Source organism: Arachis hypogaea, chromosome 19 (assembly GCF_003086295.3).
Source record: "Arachis hypogaea cultivar Tifrunner chromosome 19, arahy.Tifrunner.gnm2.J5K5, whole genome shotgun sequence".
Classification (NCBI taxonomy): domain Eukaryota; kingdom Viridiplantae; phylum Streptophyta; class Magnoliopsida; order Fabales; family Fabaceae; genus Arachis; species Arachis hypogaea.
The window spans coordinates 123,189,688-123,197,043 of record NC_092054.1 but is presented as its reverse complement, the minus strand read 5'-3'; the positions used below and the strand labels follow the sequence as shown (position 1 = coordinate 123,197,043).

General features: G+C 40.5%; 1 non-coding gene across 1 annotated transcript; it reads right to left on the bottom strand.

Moving 5' to 3' along the window:
- Positions 1–370: 370 nt before the first annotated feature.
- LOC112782020 (small nucleolar RNA R71) lies at positions 371–478 on the bottom strand. Its single transcript, XR_003192764.1, has one exon. It is a non-coding gene; the product is annotated as a small nucleolar RNA R71 (small nucleolar RNA).
- Positions 479–7,356: the final 6,878 nt, after the last annotated feature.

Genomic DNA, 7,356 nt, shown 5'->3' with positions numbered 1-7,356 from the left:
AAGGAGAATGCTTGGTGACTTTACTGCACCTAATTCCAATTTACATGGAAGAAGCATCTCCATTCCTGCCATTGGAGCAAACAACTTTGAGCTGAAACCTCAATTAATTTCTCTGATGCAGCAAAACTACAAGTTTCATGGACTTCCATCTGAAGATCCTTTTCAGTTCTTAACTGAATTCTTGCAGATATGTGATACTGTTAAGACTAATGGAGTAGATCCTGAAGTCTACAGGCTCATGCTTTTCCCTTTTGCTGTAAGAGACAGAGCTAGAATATGGTTGGATTCTCAACCTAAAGACAGCCTGAACTCTTGGGATAAGCTGGTCAAGGCTTTCTTAGCCAAGTTCTTTCCTCCTCAAAAGCTGAGTAAGCTTAGAGTGGATGTTCAAACCTTCAGACAGAAGGAAGGTGAATCCCTCTATGAAGCTTGGGAGAGATACAAAGGACTGACCAAAAAGTGTCCTTCTGACATGCTTTCAGAATGGACCATCCTGAACATATTCTATGATGGTCTGTCTGACTTAGCTAAGATGTCATTGGATACTTCTGCAGGTGGATCCATTCACCTAAAGAAAACGCCTGCAGAAGCTCAAGAACTCATTGACATGGTTGCTAATAACCAGTTCATGTACACTTCTGAAAGGAATCCTGTGAGTAATGGGACGACTATGAAGAAGGGAGTTCTTGAGGTTGATACTCTGAATGCCATATTGGCTCAGAACAAAATATTGACTCAGCAAGTCAATATGATTTCTCAGAGTCTGAATGGAATGCAAGTTGCATCCAACAGTACTCAAGAGGCATCTTCTGAAGAAGAAGCTTATGATCCTGAGAACCCTGCAATAGCAGAGGTGAATTACTTAGGTGAACCTTATGGAAACACCTATAACTCATCATGGAGAAATCATCCAAATTTCTCATGGAAGGATCAAAAGCCTCAACAAGGCTTTAATAATGGTGGAAGAAATAGGTTTAGCAATAGCAAGCCTTTTCCATCATCCACTCAGCAACAGACAGAGAATTCTGAGCAGAATCCATCTAGCTTAGCAAACTTAGTCTCTGATCTGTCCAAGGCCACTGTAAGTTTCATGAATGAAACAATGTCTTCCATTAGAAATTTGGAAGCACAAGTAGGCCAGCTGAGTAAAAGGATCACTGAAATCCCTCTTAGCACTCTCCCAAGCAATACAGAAGAAAATCCAAAAGGAGAGTGCAAGGCCATTAACATAACCAAAATGGCCGAACCCAATGAGGGAGAGGAGGACGTGAATCCCAAGGAGGAAGACCTCCTGGGACGTCCAGTGATCAATAAGGAGCTTCCCTCTGAGGAACCAAAGGACTCTGAGGCTCATCTAGAGACCATAGAGATTCCATTGAACCTCCTTATGCCATTCATGAGCTCTGATGAGTATTCCTCTTCTGAAGAGAATGAGGATGTTACTGAAGAGCAAACTGCCAAGTTTCTTGGTGCAATCATGAAGCTGAATGCCAAATTATTTGGTATTGAGACTTGGGAAGATGAACCTCTCTTGTTCACCAATGAACTAAGTGATCTGGATCAACTGACATTGCCTCAGAAGAAACAGGATCCTGGAAAGTTCATAATACCTTGTACCATAGGCACCATGATCTTTAAGGCTCTGTGTGACCTTGGTTCAGGAATAAACCTCATGCCCCTCTCTGTAATAGAGAAACTGGGAATCTATGGGGTGCAAGCTGCTAAAATCTCATTAGAGATGGCAGACAATTCAAGAAAATAGGCTTATGGACAAGTAGAGGACGTGCTAGTAAAGGTTGAAGGCCTTTACATCCCTGCTGATTTCATAGTCCTGGATACTGGAAAGGAAGAGGATGAATCCATCATCCTAGGAAGATCTTTCCTAGCCACAGCAAGAGCTGTGATTGATGTGGACAGAGGAAAATTAATCCTTCAATTGAATGAGGACAACCTTGTGTTTACAACTCAAGGATCTCTCTCTGCATCCATGGAGAGGAAGCAGAAAAAGCTTCTCTCAAAGCAGAGTCAAACAAAGCTCCCACAGTCAAACTCTAAGTTTGGTGTTGGAGAGTCTCAACAAAGCTCTGCACATCTGTGAGGCTCCATGAGAGCCCACTGTCAAGCTATTGACATTAAAGAAGCGCTTGTTGGGAGGCAACCCAATTTTTATTTATCTAACTATCTTTTTCTTAGATATATGTCTTTATAGGTTCATGATCATGTGGAGTCACAAAATAAACAAAAAAATTAAAAACGGAATCAAAAACAGCAGAAGAAAAATCACACCCTGGAGGAAGCATCTGCCTGGCGTTCAACGCCAGAACAGAGCATGGTTCTGGCGCTGAACACCCAAAATGGGCAACATCCTGGCGCTGAACGCCCAGAACAAGCATGGTTCTGGCGTTCAACGCCAGAAATAGCAACAAATGGGCGTTGAACGCCCAAATTGGGCACCAACCTGGCGCTGAATGCCCAGAGTTGTGTGCAAGGGCATTTTGCATGCCTAAATTGGTGCAGGGATGTAAATGCCTTGACATCTCAAGATCTGTGGACCCCACAGGATCATCTCAGGATCTGTGGACTCACAGGATCATCTCAGGATCTGTGAATCTCACAGGATCCCCACCCACCTCACCCTCTATCTCTCCATTTATGACCATCCCTTCTGTTTTCCATCCACCACTCACATCCATACACACATCCCTCTATCTCCTCCATATCTTCTTCTTCTTCTATTCCTTCTTCTTTTGCTCGAGGGCGAGCAACATTCTAAGTTTGGTGTGGTAAAAGCATAAGGTTTTTCGTTTTTCCATTACCATTGATGGCACCTAAACCTCTAAAAGAGGGGAAGGGAAGACAAAGGCTTCCACCTCCGAGTCATGGGAGATGGAAAGATTCATCTCAAGGGTCTATAGCTCAGTGGTAGAACATGTGGTTGCAAATCAAGAAATCCCTGAGATACCTCAGGGGATGCACTTCCCTCCACATAAATATTAGGAGCAAATCAACACCTCCCTAGGAGAATTAAGTTCCAACATGGGACAATTAAGGGTGGAACATCAAGAGCACTCCATCATCCTTCATGAAATAAGAGAAGATCAAAAAGCAATGAGGTAGGAGCAACAAAGACAAGGAAGAGACATAGAAGAGCTCAAGGACATCATTGGTTCCTCAAGAAGGAAACGCCACCATCACTAAGGTGGATTCATTCCTTGTTCTTATTTCTTCTGTTTTTTGTTTTCTATGTTATGTGCTTATCTGTGTTTGTGTCTTCATTACATGATCATTAGTAGTTAGTAACTATGTCTTAAAGTTATGAATGTCCTATGAATCCATCACCTCTCTTAAATGAAAAATGTTTTAATTCAAAAGAACAAGAAGTACATGAGTTTTGAATTTATCCTTGAACTTAGTTTAATTATATTGATGTGGTGACAATGCTTCTTGTTTTCTGAATGTATGCTTGAACAGTGCATATGTCTTTTGAAGTCGTTGTTTAAGAATGTTAAATATGTTGGCTCTTGAAAGAATGATGACTAGGAGACATGTTATTTGATAATCTGAAAAATCATAAAAATGATTCTTGAAGCAAGAAAAAGCAGCAAAGAACAAAGCTTGCAGAAAAAAAAAGGGGCGAAAAAAAAACAGAAAGGAAAAGAAAAAGCAAGCAGAAAAAGCCAAAGCTCTTAAAACCAAGAGGCAAGAGCAAAAAGCCAATAACCCTTAAAACCAAAAGGCAAGGGCAAATAAAAAGGATCCCAAGGCTTTGAGCATCAGTGGATAGGAGGGCCTAAAGGAATAAAATCCTGGCCTAAGCGGCTAAACCAAGCTGTCCCTAACCATGTGCTTGTGGCGTGAAGGTGTCAAGTGAAAACTTGAGACTAAGCGGTTAAAGTCAAGGTCCAAAGCAAAAGAAGAGTGTGCTTAAGAACCCTGGACACCTCTAATTGGGGACTTTAGCAAAGCTGAGTCACAATCTGAAAAGGTTCACCCAATTATGTGTCTGTGGCATTTATGTATCCGGTGGTAATACTGGAAAACAAAGTGCTTAGGGCCACGGCCAAGACTCATAAAATAGCTGTGTTCAAGAATCATCATACTGAACTAGGAGAGTCAATAACACTATCTAAACTCTGAGTTCCTATAGATGCCAATCATTCTGAACTTCAATGGATAAAGTGAGATGCCAAAACTTTTCAAGAGGCAAAAAGCTATAAGTCCCGCTCATATGATTGAAGCTCTGTTTCATTGATTGTTTGGAATTTATAGTATATTCTCTTCTTTTTATCCTATTTGATTTTCAGTTGCTTGGGGACAAGCAACAATTTAAGTTTGGTGTTGTGATGAGCGGATAATTTATACGCTTTTTGGCATTGTTTTTAGTATATTTTTAGTAGAATCTAGTTACTTTTAGGGATGTTTTCATTAGTTTTTATGTTAAATTCACATTTCTGGACTTTACTATGAGTTTGTGTGTTTTTCTGTGCTTTCAGGTATTTTCTGACTGAAATTGAGGGACTTGAGCAAAAATCAGATTCAGAGGTTGAAGAAGGACTGCTGATGCTGTTGGATTCTGACCTCCCTGCACTCAAAGTGGATTTTCTGGAGCTACAAAACTCGAAATGGCGCGCTTCCAATTGCGTTGGAAAGTAGACATCCAGGGCATTCCAGAAATGTATAATAGTCCATACTTTGACCAAGTTTAGACGATGCAAACTGGCATTCAACGCTAGCTCTCTGCCCAAATCTGGCGTCCAGCGCCAGAAAAGGATCCAAAACCAGAGTTGAACGCCCAAACTGGCACAAAAACTGGCGTTCAACTCCAAGAAGGACCTCTACACGTGCAACACTCAAAGCTCAGCCCAAGCACACACCAAGTGAGCCCCGAAAGTGGATTTATGCATCAATTACTTACTCTTGTAAACCCTAGTAGCTAGTTTATTATAAATAGGACATTTCACTATTGTATTTGACATCTTTGGATTATCTTTTGATCCTGAGTTATATCTTTGGACGCCTGGTTCTTAGATCAGAGGGGCTGGCCATTCGGCCATGCCTGAACCTTTCACTTATGTATTTTCAACGGTAGAGTTTCTACACTCCATAGATTAAGGTGTGGAGCTCTGCTGTTCCTCAAAGATTAATGCAAAGTACTACTGTTTTCTATTCAACTCATCTTATTTCGCTTCTAAGATATTCATTCGTACTTCAACCTGAATGTGATGAACGTGACAATCATCATCATTCCCTATGAACGCGTGCCTGACAACCACTTCCGTTCTACCTTCGACTGAATGAGTATCTCTTAGATCTCTTAACCAGAATCTTCGTGGTGCAAGCTAGAATGATGGCGGCATTCAAGAGAATCCGGAAGGTCTAAACCTTGTCTGTGGTATTCCGAGTAGGATTCAATGACTGAATGACTGTGACGAGCTCCAAACTCGCGATTGCCGGGCGTAGTGACAGACGCAAAAGGATAGTAAATCCTATTCCAGCATGATCGAGAACCGACAGATGAATAGCCGTGCCGTGACAGGGTGTGTTGACCATTTTTACTGAGAGGATAAGATGAAGCCATTGACAAGGGTGATGCCTCCAGACGATTAGCCGTGCCGTGACAGGGCATTTGGATCATTTTCCCGAGAGAAGACCGAAAGTAGCCATTGACAATGGTGATGTATCACATAAAGCCAGCCATGGAAAGGAGTAAGACTGATTGGATGAAGATAGCAGGAAAGCAGAGGTTCAGAGGAACGAAAGCATCTCTATTCGCTTATCTGAAATTCTCACCAGTGATTTACATAAGTATTTCTATCCATGTTTTATTATATTATTTTCGAAAACCCCATTACTATTTTATATCCGCATGACTGAGATTTACAAGGTGACCATAGCTTGCTTCATACCAACAATCTCCGTGGGATTCGACCCTTACTCACGTAAGGTATTACTTGGACGACCCAGTGCACTTGCTGGTCAGTTGTGCGAAGTTGTGAACCATGGTATTGGCATCATGTTTTTGGCGCCATTACCAGGGAAAGAAAGAGCGATGAATTTTTACATAATCAAAGTGTAATCACAATTTCTGCGCCCCACCTATAGAACAAACCTGCATGATAGATTTGTCCGCCATTTTCAAGTATTGGTTATAACAAGATAATCCTGATATAGCCTCCAACCAACACCTAACATTCACTTTACAAAACAATATATTTCTAGCAATAGAAATTGCATGTTTTAATGAAGAGAATGGAGAGGTCACAACCATTTCTGTAGCGAATGTTGTGCTTGCACAACATGATGAAAAGTCCTCAGTTTTCATTTGCCCTGTTCCACCGTCATATTATGTTCACTAATGTTCAAAGAATGTGATACTGTATATGAAATCCTTAACAACTATTGGGTCTAAGAGTTAAGCTTTTGAAAATATTTTTTTTCCTTATATTGCTTTGTAGTTTTTATTTGCTAAGTGTTTTAATGGTTTTTTTAAATTGTTTTTGTGCTAATATTTGTCTAGTAATATAGTTTTCTATCAAGGTTTGTAAAAATGCATAGGAAACCATGGTACAACATTATACGAAAACCCCTGAAAGATGTCGGAACTAATTCCGAAACTGAGGAGACTACGGTAAGTGTTCATGGTTAACATTTCTTTACATAACCTTATGTTAAAATTATATAGCCTTCAATTATATCATTGAGCCATTTTGTAATTTTTTTTGTGGAGACTTACTAGTTTATGAATTCAATTAATATTCTAAATTAATTCTTTTTGTTTAATATAATTCTAAATGATTTCAAATTGCCTTAAGGTTGGATCCAAGACTAGAGGAGCTCAGATATCACGTGAGCAACCACGTGAGCAACCACGTGATAGAGCTCTTCCGATTTCGTCCTCAGCTAATAGAGCTCCAGCATCCCGTATCAATTAACCATTTCACATGTACCGCGCAATGATAGGTGGCTTGCGCTGTCAAGTACAACTGACGAGCCTCTGATGTGTGAGCATCTTTCTTATCTTTTCTTTGTGAATCTGCATGTAAAATTGTTAAATTAAATCAAGATTTAGGTGTTTTAAGCCATCATTAATGCTACTTTGTGTTTTTTTCAATCTGATTTATTACAGGTGGCATTCGGGCGAGTTTAGCAAACTGCAAAGAGAATTCGTGGATGCTATCAACCCTGATCTCCTCACACTCCAACGAGCATAACCTGAGTTACAGAGGACCAATTGACGCGGTTTAGCAGCATTTGAAAGCCAACTTCTAGAGCTTTCCAACGATATATAATAGTCTATACTTTTTCTCTGTCATGGTTGCGCCAAACCCATAAACTCCAAGTTTGGTGCCAGGGACC